Source organism: Euphorbia lathyris, chromosome 6, assembly GCF_963576675.1.
Source record: "Euphorbia lathyris chromosome 6, ddEupLath1.1, whole genome shotgun sequence".
NCBI lineage: Eukaryota > Viridiplantae > Streptophyta > Magnoliopsida > Malpighiales > Euphorbiaceae > Euphorbia > Euphorbia lathyris.
In genome coordinates, this window is record NC_088915.1 from 4,149,448 (window position 1) to 4,172,691 (window position 23,244).

The window sequence follows — 23,244 nt, forward strand, 5'->3', positions numbered from 1 at the left end:
TAAACTTAAATAACCACCCATACTACTAACTAAATTCATGAATATTATTGGTTTTTGAACACCCCTAGGTTCAACTGTTAACTAATAGATGTTGTTGTTGCTGTTAGCTGTTTGTGGTTGTAGTAAGCTGTGTGTTGTTGTGTCGTGTCTAGAGAAAATCGGTTAGAATCGTTTTTATTTTAGGTGTTATTCGGTATTCGGTTGTTTCGGTTCGGTTCGGTTTTCAGTCCGAACCGATCGTTGAACACTTCTAGTTGAGCCAAACAGGCCCTTAATACATTCATATGTGAATTGATTTATGGAAGGGCCTAATACACCCATATATGAAAGATCAATGACTCAATGTGTCTAAATGAAAGATCGATGGCTTAATGCACAAAACAATGAAAGATCAGGGGTTCAATGCATCTAAATTAAAGATCGAGGGCTTAATACACCAAACAATGAAAGATCAGGGTCTCAGGATGCTTTTTGCCTTTTCATTTTAATTAAAAATTGGAAGCCACAATACATTCAACTAACATAAAAATAGAATACTACCAATGCATATTCTAATTCTAACTCTCTCTCTTCCATGGTAACTAGGCAAACCGAGCTTGTCGTGCTCAACCTCGACTCATTTACAAAAGGGAGAATTACAAAACTAGCACTGATAACAAGTGCTGATTTCTCGATCGATGTTCTTCTCTGTGGGGGGCGTCGTTATTTTGCCTCATTAATGTTGGTTATTCTTGGAACTGCCGAATGGCGGGTCTTTCAAGATTTGACGGCGGGTCTTTCGGTATTTGGCGTATTGGGGAATTCATTGATATGCTGGTGTATCTTGCCTTGTACTCTATCTCTCCGGAGTTCTCTTAATACGTTGTCGTTCTGGAGAATTACATATTTGCTCATTTGGAAAATATCCGGATGTTATCAAGCACCTTTTAATGTGTTAGTTTTCTTTTTTAACTCATTTTGAAAAACTAACCAAAACTAACACATTTCATTAAATAAATTACTTGTTTGCCCTCCTCACTACCACTCCGCTCTCTTCAACTTTGATCTTCCATCTTTCTAACTAAGCTTTGGGCAATTGTCATTTCTCTTGTTTTAAGTACTTTTTGTAGTTCTTAAGTACAATTTCTTATTTCTAATTCATTTTCTTTTAGTCTTGTAAGTTGATTTCACATTTAATCAAAGTTTGTTCATCTTTCATGCCTTTATCTTCTACTTTCAATAAGTTTCATTTCATTTCACTTTATTTCAAGTTTTGTTTCCCAATGACCATGAACTAATTCTTCCCTACTAGGGATGAGGGGAATCTTTCTAATGTTTTGAGTCAAGTTAAAAGTCTATTAGATAAACACCCGGAAGGAATTCGATTTTAAAGAACTAAGAACGTAAGCTTAATCCATATTTCAATTAATCACTTTTTACTCACCATAGTAACAAGAGGTTAACGGAAAACTACATTCTTAGACTCGACAACAAATCGATGTGGTTTCTAGCACTACATTGCTAGGATTTCTCATTAAACTTAACGCCTTCTTGTGTATTTAAGTAACCATTGGTCCGGTTAAGTGAATAGGAGTGAAGAAATAGAAAGAGGTGGTCTAAGATCTTAGCACCGAGTTTCTTTTAGAAATGAGCATCTTTAAAATCACGAATTTCTCATCGGCGTCTTATTTCAATAGATTTCAGCGACTCAAACTTAGAAAGTGAACCGGACTCCCTAGTGTTTTACTCCATTGCTTTAACAATAAAAGTTTTTCGTAGTTATAAACAACCCAAACCTCTTTTATTCAATCGTTTAGACTTCATAAACCTGTGGATAGTTAATGATTTTGCGATCGATCTTTATGCATAAGTATACGTTACTTGGTATGATAGAGTGCACTTGCTCTAAAAGCACGTATATGTTTTATACGCATTATGTTCCTATCGAGTTAAGCTTGATTTCTTCCTTCATGGTTCATTCTCCTCTTCGGAAATTTATCGAACTCTATCAGTTAGAGATGAGATTATGTAATCATTGCTCAATGCTCTGATTTAATTGGTAGAATGGTTTTTTGTGTTTTAAAGTTAGAATTTGATGCAGTGAAACTAATGGTGTTCTAAATTAGTAAATGAATATGTTGTTCTAGTCATATGCACTTAGTGATTTTCAATTTCAATTGACAATTCCAAATGATATATTTTTTTTTGAGGATGTTCCAAAAATATTTCAGAATTTTACAACCCATGTAGGTGCTATATTTGCATTTTTCAGGCTACTTGAATTTGCTAAGCAGCTTCTGACTCGTCTTTCCTAAAAATAAGCAATTTTCTCTAAATTAGAGTAGTACAAAAGAATGTTGTCATGATTATTTATATATGTGAATATCACATTTGGACAGACCAGGCATATCTATGTAGAAAATGTATTTTAACGAACTTATTCACATCTCCTCCTGTGGCTACTATGTCACACCAGACCCAAAACGGCATCGGGTATGAACGGAAAACAAGATAACGAACGCCTATCGGTCTGAAACACGAATTCATTTTCTAATAGATAAAAATTTATTTGGACTACCTAAATTTTTATTAATTATTTGGCTTGGACTTGATAATTCTATCAAGCTTCCTACGTATCCCGAACGTCTTTTGATCTTTAAATCGGGAATCAAAGCTACGTAGTTCTACCTATTTTAGGTAGTTCTCTCAATTTATTGACACGTTGATGAAATTAATAAACTTGATATATAGTTTCGTTTTATCGCTACTACTATTGACAATATATTTAGTATCCTGGTCTACGATTTCGACTCGTCAATTTAAAACTTAATTTAATTTCTTAATAACTTAACTTGATTTCGAAATAGACCAAAAACGCTTATTCAGACCGTCGTAAATTTATTTAATATATACGTGAATACTCTATCGATTCAACAATACGAAAATTTAAATTTAAAAAAATCATGTTATCAATTCAAATTAAATCACATCAAATCCGTAATCAAATAAACGATTTATCAAACCAAATTCATAATCAATCACACTCGTAATTAATCAAATGTAAAACCTTATATCAAAACGATAACATAAAACATTATATTCATTCTAGAGTTTCTCCCTTTATGTATCAATCCATAACTACACATATCAAGAATCACATAGTCGAGACGTCTCTTTAACCTTGTCTAATCCCGTATTGGTCTTACTCCACACTTCGCTGCCAATACCCGACTAGGTCTTTACACTGTGTACACAGGTCATGTCCCTCACTGAACATGGTCTTCAAATATCAAAACCACCCGTCCGGATTACTGTAGATGGATATATATAAAATCATAAATCACAGTATGCTCAAATCTCTTTTCACAATAAAACATCCAATTTATTCTATAACATAAAACCATTTGACATCAAATAACCATAAAACCATTTGACATCAATTAACTAATTTTGCAAAAATAATCACAATCATTAAAATCAAATAATCTTTTAATATAACTAAAATAATTAAAATTTCATATAAAATCATTGATTCATAATTTAATCGAACTTTAAGAATTCAATAGCTGAAAATATTATATCGATAAAATTTAATATCATTTAAAGTTAAATATTTTTATCGGACTATTTTAGGTCAGCGAACCAAAACAAAAATATAAGCTGCATAGTTAATTAGAACTATGAATACCCTTAGACTCGTTAAACTACTAAGAGTATATTTGTGTTCAAAATCTTATGTTCAAATTATTTTACTATTTCAAATTATTGTACCTAACTTTCATATTCAAATTATATAGACTCTGTTTAACAAATATCGAGACTAGTCCTTCTAATTTATATCTTACTTTAACTCGTCAATTTAAAGTCACTTAAATATTAATCAAATAACTTAAAACTAAATTTTAAAGCAAAAACTTTTATCGCACTATTCTCATTTGTCACCGAAATTGTAACGTGTAAACTAAACTGATATCGTTAACTCCGACCGAAGGTTCAGTTAGACTTGTGACACTGTTACGAGTCTATCCGTACAAATTTCATATTCCTTTCCAAACGATTGTACTAATTTTATATTCGAATTTATACCGACTCTACTTGGATTATTTTCGATCACTAAGATAGTAATTTTGAACCGATGTAATTAATTTGGATTGATTATACTCTTAAACTCGAGACGCTGCTAAAAGCCTATTAATACTTACTTCGATAAATCTAAAGGACAACTATCTAAAATTTATATGAATTACGCATAGTCAATAAATTATTAATTGTAAATTTAAATCTGTTAAAATTTGAAGAAACTACTGAAACTAAACTTACTCAAAATCATACTTATAAAATTTTAAAAATAATTTGAGTCTAAAATATCGTTACCTAAATATCGTCGTCAGTCACCGAAAATTAATCATGTGATCCGTTGACAGCTAATCCAAAACGTCATCATCGATCACCACCGTAAATTAATCGACATAATCCGTTAACAGCCAAAAATCATTTTCCCCCAAACTCCCTCTTTTCGTTTCAAATTGTATCTTTGATTTGTTTTGTTAAGTTGATCTCAAGTTTCATCTCTTTCCACTCAAACTAAAAACTCCCTTTTTTATCAACAAAAGGACTAATTTATAAACCATAGATAATAAATTTATAATACATGGTGTAATAATCTTTAAACAAGTGGTGTACACATGTTTTACTTTTATAATTTTAATGACATGTGTTAAAACTAAAATTATAAATTATTTAATTGTTTAAGTAATCATTGGTTTTTGTTTGTGCACATATTGAATCAATATTAAATTTGTAAACTATTTATTTTGATCCCTTTTAATCTATAATTTTTATGAAACTTATCCAAAACTTTTAATTTACACCTAAAGGCATTAAATTAAACCCGAAAGTATATTTAAATTCGTAATTAATTAACACTATAAAAATTATATTATAATCTATATCGAAGATTAGAATTTTAGACACGGACGTGACATACTATGTCTCTTATCTTTTCTTTTCTTTGGTATTCCTCTTTGGCTGCTATGATTATTTATAACAATATTTTATTATATGGTAGACAACAGCTTCATACGAGATGGTAGAATTTAAGCAAAATGGAGTAAGGTATTTTATTATATAATTTCTCATTTTTGGAGTTTGCCACCAAACTCCATTTCTCAATCAAATTGTTCTTCTAAAAAGGATGGGGTACTAACAGTACTAAACAAATCTTATTTTTAGATTTAGTTTCACACAAATAAATCTACTTAATTGCAATATCCTTTCACAAAACAAGCACACATAATATACATATCATGCGATTTTATTTTGTTTAATCCATTATTAATCTCAATTAAGTACTTATAAGGCTAAGCCCCTGTTCTTTTTAACTTAAATTCAGCATAAGTAAGTTGAGTTCAGTTAATTTAATTTCAGTAATTACCATTATTTATTATAATTATAATTATTTACATATAATTTAAATGGTGGCATGGTGCTCCTGAGTTTTGTAATGAGTTATTAAGTAATGATTATTGTAATAGGGTTTTCTATAGGTTCTCTTAGTTCCTTGTGATTGTGTTTTTTGTGTTTCTGTTAGAATATATTGACCATCGTCTATATTAGCGTCATATAGACAGACCATTGTCTATATGAGTGTCATATCGACAGACCATTGTCTATACTGGTGTCATATAGACAGAGGTTATATCATTGTCTATATTAGTGTCATATAGATAAGGGTATTAGTGTCTTTATATATAATTGTAATTGTTTGACTATAAATACTGTAATCCTCTCTATTTCATATATACGAAAATATCTCTTTCTCTTCATCACTTTTCAATTCCAGTTAGGTTAATATGGTATCAGAGCTGGGTGGTGGATTCCAGATTCCGGCGACTGGAAATTGAGATGATCGGAGAATGAGAAGAAAGAAACAACAGTACAGATCGTACGCTGATATAGTGAATTCAAGTTTTGAAGAAGTTGAATCAGAATCAAACGATTCTGAATCAAGAAATTCTGATCATGATTCTGAATTAAGCAATTCCGATCGCAATTCAGATCGTGACAATTCTAATCGCAATTTCGACCGCAACTCAGATCAAGATTTCAATCACGATTCAAATCGTACTATTCCTAATCCAGAATCGACGATGAATACATCGGGCAATTCATCAAACAACCAGAGCAGTGACAATCCTGGTTTGATGATCGTTAATATAATTTTTGATGGAAAGAATTATAATCTGTGGAAGAGAGCATTGTTGCTTGCCATTAGTGCAAAACGCAAGACAAATTTCATCATGAAGAACGATGAACCAGCAGATCGAACCTCAGATGCTCATTTGAAGTGGAAAGAAACGGATGATCTGGTTTTCTCCTGGATCTTGAATTCTCTCACCAAAGAATTGGCTGCAGTCTTCATTCATGCAAAATCAGCTCAAGGATTGTGGAAGGAGATAGAGCAAAAGTATGGAGAAAGTAATGGTCCTCTTATCTTTCAACTTCGCAAGGAGATTTGTAGTTCGACTCAAGGAGGTATGTCTTTAGTAGATTTTTTCAATAAGATGAAAATGATGTGGGATGAATATGCAATATTGAAGCCTATTGAAAATTGCACTTGTGGAGAGTCAAGGAAACTTGCTCAAACACAGATTGAGGATGAACAATTGATGCAATTTTTTCTGGATTAAATGTTGAGTTTGATCATGTTAGAGATCAAATCTTGATCATGGAACCATTACCTCCTGTTAATAAGGCATTTTCAATTCTTTCACGAATTGAGAAACAAAGAAGTGGAAGCACAAATAACAATGTTGTGGAGTTTATTAATATGTCTGTTGGTGGTAGAAAACAAGGATATAACACTGGTTATCATAGTGGAAAAAGTGGTTATCAGACTAAAAACAAATCGGATAAGGTTTGTACTTATTGCAGAAAAGAAGGACATGAGCGTCAAGATTGTTTCAGGATTAAAAGATATCCAGATTGGTTCAAAGGGAAGAGGATAACTGGACCAGCCAAACACCAAGCAAATATGACACAAGAACCATCTTCTGAACTCGAAACTCCTTTATCTAACTATGATTTTGATGATAGTGAGGCATGCAGGAAAGATTCGATGCAGGAAATGTTGCAAAAATTGGAGGTAATGCAAAGGGAGGTTCAGAGAGCTATCAAAGGAAAACAATCAGACCAGGAATTTTCTGCATTCGCTGGTTTTGCTGGTGCTTGTGCAGGTAATAATTCAGTTCGAAATCCTAAAATATATGCTGAATGGATAATAGATTCAGGTGCTACTACACATATGACCTCAAATTTAGGAATAATGACTAATGTTACCAAGTTGACAAACACAAAAAGGATTTTTCTACCAACAGGAGAAGTACATTTAGTCAGTTTCAGGGGAGAGGTGTTATTTCAGAAGAATTTGCAATTGCATAATGTTCTATATGTTCCCAATTTTAAGCAAAATTTGATGTCAGTTGGTAGACTGTTGAAAGATCAACACATTACAGTGAAATTTTGGGCTGAATATTGTGTTTTGCAGGACCTGAAATGTGAGGAAATCATCGTAGTGGGCAGAATAAAGAATGGTTTATACTACTTGAATGCTGAATCCTTCAATAAAGATGTAATAATGAATTTGTCTAGTCCGAATAGTATGCTTAGCAATAAGTCTACAGTTTTATCTACTAAAGAAGATTGTTCTGATGTGTTCTTGTGTCATAGAAGACTTGGTCATATGGCTTCAGATAAATTGTCACATGTTTTTCAGTTTCCTAACTCTCAGCAATTTAGTCAGTGTGATGTTTGTTTAAGAGCTAAGCAAGTCAGACAACCTTTTTGTAATAGCTCTATTCAATCAATAAAAGTTTTTGATTTGCTACATTTAGATTGTTGGGGTCCTTATAAGAAGACTTCTTTGAGTGGAGATTGATACATGTTGACAATTGTTGATGACTTTAGCAGAGTCACCTGGACTATTCTATTCAAACATAAGGATCAAGTAGCCAGTTTGTTAGAAAATTTCTTAATCCTGGTCAAAACACAATTTCAAATGGAGGTGAAATGTATAAGAAGGGATAATGGGACAGAATTTATTGGAACTAACACTCAATCAATTCTTCAGAAATATTCACATCAGAAAACTTGTGTTTACACTCCGCAGCAAAATGGAGTTGTGGAGCGCAGACACAGGAGTTTGACAAATGTTGCAAGGGCATTATTGAAGGAAGGTTCACTGCCTATCAGGTTCTGGGGAGAAGCAATGCTTCATGCCATAGTGCTGTTAAATGTGTCTCCTACTAAAGTGTTGAAATGGAAGACCCCATATGAAGTGTTGTATAATAAGGTACCAAATTACACAGATTTGAGAATTTTTGGATGTGCAGGGTATGTTTTAAATGTCAATCCTAAGAGGGGAAAGTTTGACGACAGATCGAATCTGAGTATATATCTGGGTTATTCGGCTGGACAAAAGGGGTGGAAAATGTACAATACAATTACACAGCAATTGTGTACCTCAAGAGATGTCAAATTTCTTGAAAATGTTTTTCCTTATGCAACTAACCAACACAATTTGCAGGAAGTTGCTAATTCTCATAATGGCAATGAGGATTTTAATAACATTTTCAGGTCAATTCCATCGGATGATGAAGAAGTTGAAGTCCTTACTGCAGATAATCATTTGACAGACATATCTCTTATTGGTGATTCAACTTCAACTTTGCCTGTAGAGACAATAGTTGATGCTTCTGCACCCTTGTTACCTTCAATTGCTGCCAACAGGCTTCATCGACAGCATACGAAACCAGGATGGATGAGAGATTTCGTGATTAATCAGATTTCTCATGAAGGAAGCAGTTCCTTTTGTACAGTCAAGAGCATACAGCTTATATGGCCGAATTAAATAAAGAATATGAACCAAAGAATTATAATGAAGCCAAAGGGAATCCTAAATGGGAGAAAGCTATGTCTGAAGAAATTGAAGCCTTGGAAAGGAACAAAACTTCGAAGCTAGTGCATCTACCTTCAGGAAAGACAACTATCACTTCCAGATGGATTTCCAAAGTGAAATATGCTCCTGATGGAACTGTTTCTAGGTATAAAGCCAGACTTGTGGCTCGTGGTTATAACCAAACATATGGAGTGGATTATCATGACAGTTACTCTCCTGTTACTAAAGTAACCACAGTGAGAGTTTTTCTTGTAGTGGCTACGGCCAACAATTGGCCAATCCAGCAGATAGACATTAATAATGCTTACTTGCATGGATCAATTGAGGAGGAATTATACATGGAAGCACCAGCAGGATATGATAGTCAGGGCATGGTTTGCAAACTGGAAAAGTCCTTATATGGACTTAAGCAGGCTGGAAGGCAATGGAATAAAGCTTTCACAAACAAGTTGATTCAATTGGGATATGTGAAATCCATACATGATTATTGTCTATTTACTAAAAGAACAACAGATGACCACTTCCTTGCATTAATCGTATATGTTGATGATGTACTTATAACTGGTACATCAATGGAATTGATTGCAGAAACTAAAAGAGCTTTGGATGAGTCATTCACTATCAAAGATATGGGAGAAGCCAAGTATTTTTTGGGAATAGAACTAGCAAGATCAGACAAAGGTTTGCTTATTTCTCAATCAAAGTATATCAGGGATTTGATAAAGGATGCTGGATTGACAGAAGCTCATAGTGTAACTAGTCCTTTTGCATCAGGTGTTAAACTTGATGATGAAGGTTCTCCACTATACACTGAACCAGAGAAATACAGAAGAATGGTTGGCAGGTTGCTTTACCTTGGATTCACAAGGCCTGATATTTCATTTGCTACACAACAATTGAGTCAGTATATGAGCAATCCAACAGTAATATATATGGAGACAGCAATACATGTGGTGAAATATTTGAAGAACACAATTAATGTTGGTTTGTTCTATGGTGTGGCAGCTGATTTGCGAAACATGGAGGCATATTGTGATTCAGATTGGGGAAGGTGCAAAATCACACGTAAGTCAGTAACAGGATATTGTGTTTTTATAGGGAAAAATTTGGTGTCTTGGAAGTCCAAAAAGCAAGGAACAGTCAGCAAAAGCTCTGCTGAAGCAGAGTACAGGGCTATGTCCACAACATCTTGCGAACTTAAATGGTTGTCATACTTATTATCTGAATTCAGGTATCAACCACAATTGCCAATTCCCTTATATTGTGATAACCAAGCAGCCATTCACATAGCGGCTAATCCTGTATTTCATGAGCAAATGAAATATGTTGAAATAGATTGCCATATAGTCAGACAGCATATGGAATCAGGGTTTATTAGCACTCCTTATGTGAGTTCTTCTCAACAAATTGCTGATTTACTGACAAAGCCTTTGACAGGACCTCAGATGGCCACAGCTTTGCATAAGATGCAGTTGTACACTTATGCAGATTATGGTTGTGCAAGTTGAAATTCAGAGTATCTCAACTTGAGGGGAGGCTGTTAGAATATATTGACCATCGTCTATATTAGCGTCATATAGACAGACCATTGTGTATATGAGTGTCATATCGAGAGACCATTGTCTATAGTGGTGTCATATAGACAGAGGTTATATCATTGTCTATATTAGTGTCATATAGATAAGGGTATTAGTGTCTTTATATATAATTGTAATTGTTTGACTATAAATACTGTAATCCTCTCTATTTCATATATACGAAAATATCTCTTTCTCTTCATCACTTTTCAATTCCAGTTAGGTTAATAGTTTCTTTCTTTAAAACTCTTTGTATTTGTTCTTTTTTTATATATCCTTCGGGTGGGTTGGTTTGGCTTGGGTTCGGATTCCCTATTGTGTTATCCCTCCTTTAGCCTTTTCCTTCCCCCGAGCTTTTAAATAAAAGATTTATATATAATTTATATACAATTCATCATTATTTATTACAATTATAACTATTTATATATAATTTATTATTATTTATTATAGTTTATAATTTAGTATATTTATCTTCATCATTATTTATTATAATTATAATTATTTATATATAATGTATTATTATCTATATATAATTTATAATTTAGTACTATTTATATATAATTCATTATTATTTATTATAATTAAAATTATTTATATATAAATTATTATTTACTTATTATAATTTATATATAAGTTATAATTTAGTATTATTTAGATATAATTCATCATTATTTATTATAATTGAAATTATTTATATATAATATATTATAATTTATATATAACTTACAATTTAGTATTATTTATATAAATTCATCATTATTTATTATAATTATAATTACTTATATGTAATTTATTATATATATATAATATAAATTTTATTATAATTATAATTTTTTATATATAAGATATCATTATCATTATATATATATAATTTATCATTATTTATTGTAATTATAATTTTTATATATAAAATATATCATTATATATAAAATTATTATAATTATAATTATTTTGTGCAATTCAATTAAGTTAAGTTCAGTTTAGTTCAGTTCAGTAGCATTCAGTTCAGTTAATTTGATTTCAGTAAAAAGGAACAGGGCTTAACTCATTCTAAAGTTATTGAAAAAAATAATAATTTGGTTCTTATCTTATAAAATAGCTTAATTTTGTCAATTCATAAAATGTTTTATGAATTTTGTTTTGAAAATAAAAAATTTAATTTTATCATTTTCAAAATAATTTTCAATAAAAAGTTCCTAAAGAAATTATTAGAAAATGATAAAATTGAACCAATATTTTACGGCACGGATAAAAATTAAGCCATTTTATAAAATGAGAGTAAAATTTCCAATAACCTCAACATTAAAGTTTAATTTTTCCTAAAAATAAATTTGATCCATAATAAAATTATATATGACTCGACAACACAACACGAAATCGGTACTATCCGATTAGGTTAATACGAGATTGAAATGAATTTTTTTGGGTTGGTTAGGGTTTAATATAATCTTGACACTAATTCAAAATTGACACGACATTATCACGACACAAACACAATAATTGCAACCTCTAATATTTATGTTGTTAGTTTATACACTATTTTTTATTTGGATAAGGGTCAAATTTAACCCTAATGTGTCACGTCCGTGTCTAAATTTTTAGAATTTATACCTAGATATTAATATATATTATAATTATTGGGTATGTGATTTTTATTTGGTGTTATAGGAAAAATTTGGAGTTAATTCGATGGGTTTAGGTGTAAATTAAAAGTTTAGGGTAATTATTAAAAGATTATATAAAGATGGAGGACCAAAAGGGATATTTGACAAATTTGGGATATAAATCCCAAATGTTCCAGACTCTCTCGACATCATCTTCTTTTCCTTCTTTTTCTTTCCTGTTTCTTTTGCCTCTTCCACCGTTTCTCCACCGTTTCTTTGATTTACGGATATTCAACCGTCCAATTCACTTGAAATTTAAACTATAGCATCCTTACGCGTAGATCTAAATCCTAATCGAAGAGTTTCTGAATTTCGGAAGTGTTTGGAGGGGAAACGTCTTAGACTATTTAGCGGAGAATTAAACGGGTGTATTTTCTTCAATTCATAGCTAAGGTAAGTAACTATCAACTATATTTTGAGTTTTATGTATATAGATATATATATAATCAAAGAATTTCCAGAAATTGATATTTTAGGGTTATGCCGGAATTTTGTAAAATTGAGGTTTTTCACAATCTTGCTTTTTATTGTGAAATTATAGTTCAAATGAACTATTGACTATGTCTATATATGAATTACAAATTTTACTTGGTTATGTTGATTTGAGGTTTTCGTTGATTGATTAACTTTGGAATTTTAGTTGATTAAGGATTGATATTTTGGAGAATTGAACACTTGTGAGCTTGATTATGATCAAGTGAAGTATATACATATACACATATATGTTTTTGGTTTCAATCTATATATATATATATATATATATATATATATGGAATTAAATGTTTGGTATCCATTGGGAGTAGTCCGATATGGTGGATTTAATTTTTAAAAACCATATTTAGTGAGAAATATGGCATGTGTACACAGTTTGAAGACCTATTGGGTATGGCAGAGAAGTGTTGGGTAAGACCATATGGGATAGGCAATGTTAAGAGACGTCTCGTATATGTTGTGAATTGTGATTTGAATTATAAGGGGATGAACTCAAGAATGGATACAAGATTATATATTTTTGGTTTTTGGTTTAATACCTTGATCCTATTATGAACTTTAGTTTTGAGTATATTTTACAAGGTTTTGATTAAATCCTTTATAAATGTCTATATATGTAGTTATATTAAGTAAAGTTAATTTTTATAGCTGATAGTTTCTTATTGAGATTTTTATCTCATGTTTTCCAAATGTTTTTATTGTTTTGTTTTAGGCGAGGAAGTGCAAGGTACCGAGAGGGGTACTCGATCCTAGGGCGAGGTTCGGTTACAGCTACGAGGTGCAAGTCGTCTCTAGGGTATTGCATCCATTTTGTTCATGTACATATATGTGGATAGTATACGGACACTTGTATAACTTGTTTTTGGCAGTGTCCTTTTGTTTGGTTTGTATTATCTACTGGTATATCTATAATTAGATGGAGTTGAGAACTTATGGAATAGTGTGATATCGGTTATGATTAAGTCATAACTTTGAGCTAGTGATATAGATAATTGTCTATATAGGTGCTGCTGGAAGATCAGATTCATACCTGAATCTTGTGATGCATTTTTCGACCAGATATAGGCCGAATCTGTCATGGAGTCCTAAATGAAAGTTCTTTATTTTTATCTTATGTTTCCAGGTCGGACTCCGTATGAAAAAGTTAAGCTGGAAACGATATATGTTATTCATTTTAGCTTTAAACCAGAATTTGGTTTTTGATTTGATTTTTCTCCTTAATTGAGAGATATTGCTACTGGTTTATATAATAAGTCAGTGGTAATGTCTCACCGTCTTATCTGATCTTATTTTGGGTCGGCTTTGACATTTTGGTATCAGAGAATAGGTTTAACATATCCATAAGTGGATATATAGGTAATATAATGTGATTCTTTGTATTTCTTTTGTTGCACACATGACATTCATGCAGATCATATATCTACATATAATTATAATGGTGTCTTTATCATATAGATGCATCCGAGACGACCGTGTGGCCGACCGCCTCTAAATAGAGGTAGAGGTAGAGGTAGAGATGAGGAAAGAAGAGAGTTAGGATGGGGTCTTGAGGGCATAGGGGATAGTGAAGCCTCTGATGCAAGAGTTCCACCCATTAACCAACCTCAAAGACAACAACGACCATCACCTCCACGTCGACCTGTTAATCTTCCAGCTGAACAACCTGCACCATATGTGGCTCCACAAGCTGCAATGCCACAAGTAGTACAACTTGAACACCGAGCTTTAGTTGAAGCTTTTGTTACCATGATGGAAACGCGGGAAGCACATAGAAGGCCCAGTGAGCTGATTGAGGATGCCAAAAATTATGGGGAATTTGATTTCAAAGGTACAATTGACTCTGAGGAAGCTGATAATTAGTTAAAGGCTACAGAAAAAGCCTTTAGTACTATGCAGTTACGGGATGAGGATAAAGTCAGGGTTGTGTTTGGTTTATTACATGGACCAGCAGATGCATGGTTAACTCGAGTCAGGGGTTTGTATCCTGAAGGTTTGAATTGGGGAGTTTTCAAACGTGAGTTTATGAGAGAATATCTGACTGAAACATTCCAGAAAGCGAAAAGAAATGAGTTCTTTAATTTGAAACAGGGGACTATGGCTGTGAAAGAGTATGTGGACAAGTTTGATGATTTATATCGTTATGCTAGTAAGTGGTTTCCTACTGAGGAAGTGAAATGTGAGAGATTTAAGGACGGATTGAGTGCATTTTATCAGAATGAGCTGAGTTTATACGAGGGTGTACATTATCGTGGCTGGGTAGAGAAAGCATTACAGAAAGAAAAGTTAAAGGGGATGTTAGAATCTGAGACTAGTCAGAAGCAGTCAGAGGAGGTTGGGAGATCAAAGTTTGCTAGAGGAGGACCATCTCAGTTTCGGGGTAGTCAGATACAAAGTCAGGCTTCAAGAGGAGCATTTGTGAGCCGTGGTACTTTTTGAGCACCTGATACTTTTAGCCAAGCTTCACACAGTCCTTCAATTGCTAGTAGTGGCAATGTTTTAAAGTGTAGTCAGTGTGGGCAATTTCATTCAGGTGAATGCAGAAAGAGAACATTACAGTGTTTTCAGTGTGGCGGAAGTGGTCACTTAAGAAGGGATTGTCCTTCAGGGAGGACAACTGAACCACAGAGACGAATTGTTTGTTATGAGTGTGGTGAGGAAGGATATGTACGTAATAGTTGTCCTAAACTGAATAGAGCTGGAAGGGGTAGAGGATTACAGACTGACAGAGGAAGTAGAGGTAATTTGTTTGCGAGAGGAAATAATCGGGGTAATGGTAGAGGTACTAATATAGGAAGAGGAGCTGGTAATACTTCTCAGGGAGCTAGGAATCAGGGTAATCAGTCAGATAGAGCTGCAACTCAACCTCGAGCTTTTGCTATGACTCCACAAGAAGCTGTTGCATCTGCAGAAGTTATCACTGGTATGATTTCTTTATTTGGAAAAGATGTTTATCTGCTTATTGATCCTGGTGCTACACATTCTTTTGTGTCTCCATTATTTATGTCTGATATAATTTAGGAGTCAAAACTTATGCCAGAACGTTTAACTGTTAGCATGCCTATGGGAGAATCTTTAGTATGTACACATGTGTATCCTAATTGTGAGGTGAAGTTAGGAGAGTCTTTTATAGATGTGAATTTGATACCTTTGATGGTGCAAACATTTGATGTCATCTTAGGCATGGATTCATTATCTAAATATCAAGCAATGGTAGATTGTTTGAAAAAGAAAGTTAATCTAGTATTAGCTAGTGGAAATGGATAAGTGTTTCATGGTGAGAGAGGTGTACGTAGAAGTATAGTCACATTTATGACAGCTATGAAAATGCTAAGGAAAGGATGTGACGCTTTCTTGGCATATGTGGTAGATAGTAATAAAGAATCTCCCAAATTAGAAGATGTGCCAATTGTGAATGAGTATCCAGATGTCTTTCCGGATGAAATACCAGGGTTACCACCAGTAAGAGAAGTAGAGTTTGGAATTGATTTACAGCCTGGTACCGCTCCTATATCACTTGCACCATATAGAATGGCACCGGCAGAAATGAAAGAATTGAAAGTGCAGTTGCAGGAGTTATTGGATAAGGGATATATTCGACCTAGTGTATCACCATGGGGAGCTCCAGTTTTGTTTGTAAAAAAGAAGGATGGTACAATGCGCTTATGCATTGATTATCGTCAACTAAACAAGGTTACAATTCGTAACAAGTATCCGTTACCTAGAATTGACGATTTGTTTGATCAATTGCAAGGAGCAACCATATTTTCAAAAATTGACTTGAGAACTGGGTATCATTAATTGAAGGTCAGGGAAGAGGATGTTCAGAAAACAGCTTTTATAACTCGATACGGGCATTATGAATTTTTGGTTATGCCATTTGGATTAACTAATGCACCTGCTGCTTTTATGGACCTTATGAATAGGATTTTTAAACCTTACTTAGATACATTTGTAATTGTGTTTATCGACGATATCCTTGTGTATTCTAAGGATAGGGAAAATCACAGTAAGCATTTGAGAACAGTTTTGCAGATTCTCAAGGAGAAACAATTATATGCAAAATTTAGCAAATGTGAGTTTTGGCTTGATGAAATGATGTTCTTAGGTCATGTGGTATCAGCTAGGGGAATTTTAGTTGATCCTAAGAAAGTTGAAGCTGTAGCTAATTGGGAAGCACCGTCGAATGTACATGAAGTACGTAGTTTCCTGGGATTAGCGGGTTATTACAGAAGATGTGTAAAAGGATTATCACTTATAGCTTGTCCAATGACACGATTACTGCGGAAGGGTGTTAAATTTGAGTGGAAACCTGAATGTCAAGAAAGTTTTGATAAATTAAAGTCAAGACTTATCAGTGCTCCTGTGTTAGCACTACCTATAGTGGGTGAAGGGTATACAGTGTACAGTGATGCATCAGGGCAAGGTCTCGGAATTGTATTGATGCAGAATGATAAAGTTATTGCTTATGCGTCACGACAATTAAGGCCACACGAATTGAATTACCCGACACATGATCTTGAATTAGCTGCCGTGGTGTTTGCTTTAAAGATTTGGAGACATTATCTTTATGGTGAAAAGTGTCTAATTTTCACTGATCATAAAAGTCTGAAATATATAATGACACAGAAGGAATTGAATTTGAGGCAAAGGAGATGGATTGAGTTATTGAAAGACTATGGCCTGACTATTGAATATCATCCTGGTAAAGCTAATGTCGTAACTGATGCTTTAAGTCGTAAAAACGTTGGAAGTTTGAGCTATATACAATCAGTGAGAATGCCTTTATTGCTTGATATGAAAGCTTTGAATGTTGAACTGGTTTGTGGAGATGAGGCAGTATTATGTGCAATGTTGAAGGTGAGACCGATTCTTCGAGACAGAATTAAAGAAGCTCAAAATCAAAATGAATTTTTAGAACAAATCAGAAAAGACGTGAGCGAGGGGAAGAAGATTGAATATAAAGTAACAGAAGATGGCATGTTAATGTTTGGAGACAGAACGTGTGTTCCAAATGTTCATGATATCAAAAAGGAGATATTAGAAGAAGCTCATGATTCGTCATATACAATGCACCCTGGGAGTACTAAAATGTACAGAAATCTTCGAGAGCATTTTTGGTGGAAAGGAATGAAAAGGGAGATAGCTGAATATGTGGGTAGATGTTTAAGTTGCCAACAAGTCAAAGCAGAACATTAACGACCTGCTGGTACTTTACAACCACTTCCTATTCCTGAATGGAAGTGGGAACATATTACAATGGATTTTGTCAGTGGATTACCTCGTACACAACATGGTAATGATTCTATATGGGTAATTGTGGATAGATTAACAAAATCATCCCACTTTCTTCCGGTGAAAGTGACTTTTTCTTTAGAGAAGCTGGCACAGTTGTATATCAAGGAGATTGTTAGACTTCATGGTGTACCAGTTTCTATTGTTTCTGACAGGGATCCTCACTTTACATCAAGGTTTTGGCCTAGTTTTCAAGATGCATTAGGCACAAGATTGAATTTCAGTACAACTTTCCATCCACAGACTGACGGTCAAAGTGAACGTACCATTCAAACTTTGGAAGATATGCTAAGAGCTACCATTTTGAATTTTCAAAGTAGTTGGGATGTACATTTGCCTTTAATGGAGTTTGCATATAATAACAGTTATCAATCTAGTATTGATATGGCACCTTATGAAGCCTTATATGGACGAAGATGTAGAACTCCATTATGTTGGTCTGAAGTAGGCGAGAGACAGTTATTAGGGCCTGAGATAGTGCAGTTGACAACATAAAAGGTGCAAATCATACAACAAAAGTTAAGCTGGAAACGATATATGTTATTCATTTTAGCTTTAAACCAGAATTTGGTTTTTGATTTGATTTTTCTCCTTAATTGAGAGATATTGCTACTGGTTTATATAATAAGTCAGTGATAATGTCTCACCGTCTTATCTGATCTTATTTTGGGCCGGGTTTGACATAATGTTTCAGTCAAAGTGGAGATTTTGCCCCTACATATGAAATGATGCAAGTTAAACCCTAATTTTTTTTCAAGCAAGATCAATTTTAGCCCCGCGTTATCGAAAATATAAAAAGACTGATTTACTGTTATTTAATTATCACGTCGAATCTTTCAAATAAGTTTATCGATCAATTGAAGCAGATTCATATACTTTTTATACCTATATTAATAACACTCTAAATATTTTAGACAATTTGACATAAAATTATGCTTATTTATATGTAGCCGATTTAGTTTTTACTAGCATTTTAGCAAAAATTTTGTAATTTTGTATATATACTAATAAAACATGTTTTTTTTCTTCTAATTTTCTATAACGTAGGACTTAAATTGATCTTACTTGGAAACGTTTAAATTTGTATTGTTTCATATGTTAACGTTAAATCGACACATCCTTAAGACGTTAGGGTTAAACTTGGTTTTATCCCTAAAATCTATCTAGTCTTACCCCTAAATTAGTATGAATACTATATTCCTCCTGTATTTTTCCATGTTTATATTAACAAAAAATAAAAAGTAAAATCATATGTCACGCCAAAACAATATTTGCAAGACATGAATTCAATTCGGTTAATAAATTAGTATAAATAATTTATTAGTCTTCATATTTTTGCGCACCATATTGTTTAGTGTTCCTATTTTGAAAAACACATTATGAGGTCCCTACCATTTGTCACGCTTAATCCTTTAGTCATTTTGTCTATTTTTTAATTTTTTTAAGCAAACATATCTTATCTTTCACGACAGTCATATTGGGATACAAAACGATCCTATTACTCTGTTATTTTTTGTCTCTCTATTTACACCAAAATATAACGGTTAATTTTTTTTAAATACACCGACAGACCAAAACGTTAAGAGTAACAGATTTTAGAGATTCTATGATGTGTTTTCAAAATAGAAGTACTAAACAATGTGTTAGGGAAAAAAAGAGAGGTCTAATAAATTATATACCCATAAAATTCTGATATGATTTTACTCTCTTATTTTCTCTTGTTCCATCTACTTGGCCCAAAAGTTTAACTTCCCCCGAACTTTCAAAAGTTCTAAACGGTTAGTTATTCCTGTGTAATTGCATTCGATAACCTCATAAACTCTTGGAACTTCAATGAGATAGTTGATGTTTTGAGATTATTGAATACAATTGGACAAGTATAGAGGTTATTAAATACAATTGGATAAGAATATAAGGTTTTTTAATGTAATTAGATAAGAATAGGGATAAGGTATCAAAATAGGCCTAAGGTTTTTGGGGAAGTATCAATTTAGGGTCAACGTTCAAAATAGCATCAATATAGGCTTAACGTTTACAACATAATATCAATTTAGGCTTAACGTTTACAATATAGCATCAATTTAGGCCTCACGTACAAAATAGCACCAATATAGGCTTAAAGTTTACAAAATAATACAAATTTAAGCTTAACGTTTAAAAAATATATCCAAATTACGCTACACGTCATAATTAAATTAATCATATTATATTCTTGTCCATTAAGATCTTATATTTGTTTTTCATCAATAATTCCATGACTCCTAAATTTCATTGCTCATGTAATATATGCAAACTAAAAGTAATTGAATATCTACAATTTTGTTCGAAATATTGTAGATAGTCAATGACATATATCAATATTATTTTAACTAGCGTTCGAAATATTCAATTACTTTTAGTTTCCATATATTACATGAGCCATATAATTTAGGATCATGGAATGATTGATGAAAAACAAATATAAGGTTTTAATGGACAATAATACTAATTAATTATATTATAATAAATAATAAAATAGAACTAAATAAAAAAATAACATGTAAAGTTAATAGGAAAAGAATATAATATGGTTAATTTAATTGTGACGTTTAGTTTAAATTGGATATATTTTGTAAACGTTAAGCCAATATTGATGCTATTTTGTACGTGAGGCCTAAATTGATGCTATATTGTAAACGTTAAGGCTATATTGGTGCTATTTTGAACGTTGAGCCTAAATTGATACTTTTCAAAACACATTAGGTCTATTTTAGTACCTTATCCCATAAGAATATAGAGTAATTTAGCACTTTAAAAATTTAGGGGGTTGTTGGAATATATCAAGCTTAATATTTTATACTAATTAAATATCTCACACAAATGGCCTGGCCTATATAACTGTAGCTACTGTTTTCACAACTCTTGTTTTCTCCGCCCCTCTCTTCTCTTCTCTGTAAATGTGTCTGTGCATTCCATATTAATACCTCCCCCCCGAGAGATCTCAAATCTGGAAAGTTGTTGTGATGTTGATGGTGTGCGATTAGGGTTTACCTTCTGCAGAAAGTGGCTCAACAAATCTTCGAGGTAACAAAGCAAATCAAATCTATGAAAACCAATTAAATCAGCATTCAGCAATGCTTTCAGAATCTCATCAAGTGATAGTCATGAACCTCCATGACGTTATCTGCTAAAATATTAATAGCACAAAGCTCTATATTTGAATTGCCCAATTCCAAGTTATTTCTGAGTTTTTGTTGACATTTACTATTTGTTGCTCATTGGATTTTGATTCTATAATGATTTTTTTTGCAGGAAATATTTTCTTTCCTAGCAACTACTTGAAAGCTATTGAATTTTAGAAGCATAATTCTTTCCGGTAAAACTTTGGACTTTTCATCTCTTGAATTTTAGGTTTTAATGAGAATTGTGAAGAGATCTATATTACTCCTAATCTATGCTATTGGGAAACATGTGTATCTATTGAATTTCCAGGGTTAGTTCTGAGAGTCTTATAGTTGTTATAGAAGCTTCACGAACTCCTTTTATTAGTTCAAGGAGGTAGAATCACCAGATAGTAACAAGTCTTGGAAATAGGTACTTCCTAAGTATCAATCCACGAAAAACAATAATATAAAGAAGTGATTATAGTTCATGTTGGGATGTGAAAACCACTTGTACCAAAGAAAATGACACTTTCTTAATGCATATGTATAAATAGGAACTTCTTAACTTTGTTTTAAACATTGTTGGTATGCTAATTTTTGTTATTAGACGTTTCTATCATAATTAGTTTGTCTATGATAAATCTATGCCAGCTATGCTTGAAAGGTAACTTGATTTGAATGCTATCTACATCAGCCTATGATCTCTGTATCTTTATGAGATGTTTTTAATTGAAATTATTTGATCCAATTTAATTCCATTTGACATCTTAATATGTATTTCCATTGTTTCCAAGTAAATAGAGTGAATTTATATATGAGCATTTCTGAATTAGAAGGATTATATATGTGCTAAGTTGCACACAAATAGATATCAGAAATGTTATTTCTAAAAAGAAACGGAAATAGAAACGAAAAAGAAATGTTATGTTCATCTTTGACTGTTATTTCAGTTGTGGTCATATAAATGTAAGACTTGCTCCATATTTTGAAAATTAAACCCACCACGTTAATAAATGTGATGGAAATAATTGACATCCTTCTTTTATTCACTATAAAGGAGATTCAGATGCTCCATCATCATAAGGTTCAAATGGAGTAGATGGTTATTCAGCTTTGATGAGGATTTAGTATGTGGCTTGATGAGTTTTGACAAGTTGCTGCGGCAAGCATACTTTTCTCCTAATAAATTTTTTGCAGATCGGGTTATGGGTTCATAACTATCACTTGATGGTGTTCCCTACTTTCTTGAGGAAGTGTTTCTAGCGAGTTAAGCATTGTTTCTTCCTTCATAGTCCATTCCTCTCTTCAATAATGCTCTTTTTAAGGACATATGTTTGATTAAAGAAATTGCATTCTTTTAAGGGCATATATGATGATTCACTGAAGGGAACACGGTCTGTTTGCATAACGGTACCGACATATTTTTTTTACAACGGAGAACCATCATTTATAGGGATGGTTTGGCCCCTACTCATCTATCCATCTTTATTTGCGATTGCGGCTCCCAACATATGAAGGGTTGTGCATTTTCTTTTATGCTCCAAGGAGGCCAAAACAATGTCTTTCCTCACATTTTTGGGGAAGTGTTCCTACCGAGTTAAGCTTGGTTTTTTCCTTAATAGTTCATCTTCCTCGTCGGAAATTTATCAAACTCTACCAGTTAGAGACGAGATTATGTAAACATTGCTCAATGCTCTGGTTTAATAGGTAGAATGGTTTTTGTCTTTTAAAGTTAGAGTTTGATTACAATGAAACTAATGTTGTTCTAAATTAGTAAATGAATATGTTGTTCTAGTCATGTGCACCCAATGATGTTTAATTTCCAATTCAAAATTTTTTTTTTTTTTGTTGAGGATGTTACAAAAATATTTCAGAACGTTACAACCAAGATTTGCATTTTCAGGCTACCTGAATTTCCTAAGCAGCTTCTGACTCACCTTTCACAATCATTCCACACCACAAAATCACTCTAAATTAGAGTAAAACAAATAAATGTTATCATGATTATTGATATACGTGAATATCAGATTTGGACAGACCAGACATATCTATATAGAAATTGTATTTTATCGAACTTATTCACATCTCCTCCTCTGGTAAAATTTTGTCTTATGGTTTAAACGTGTAGAAAAAATGATTGA

The 23,244-nt window shown here is 32.7% G+C and overlaps 1 long non-coding RNA gene across 1 annotated transcript; it reads left to right on the plus strand.

Annotated features, from left to right (window-relative positions):
• Window positions 1–20,918: 20,918 nt before the first annotated feature.
• LOC136233873 (uncharacterized) lies at window positions 20,919–22,892 on the plus strand. The gene is made up of 3 exons (XR_010690971.1): window positions 20,919–21,023; window positions 21,252–21,315; window positions 22,161–22,892. It is a non-coding gene; the product is annotated as an uncharacterized lncRNA (long non-coding RNA).
• The last annotated feature ends 352 nt before the right edge of the window (window positions 22,893–23,244 follow it).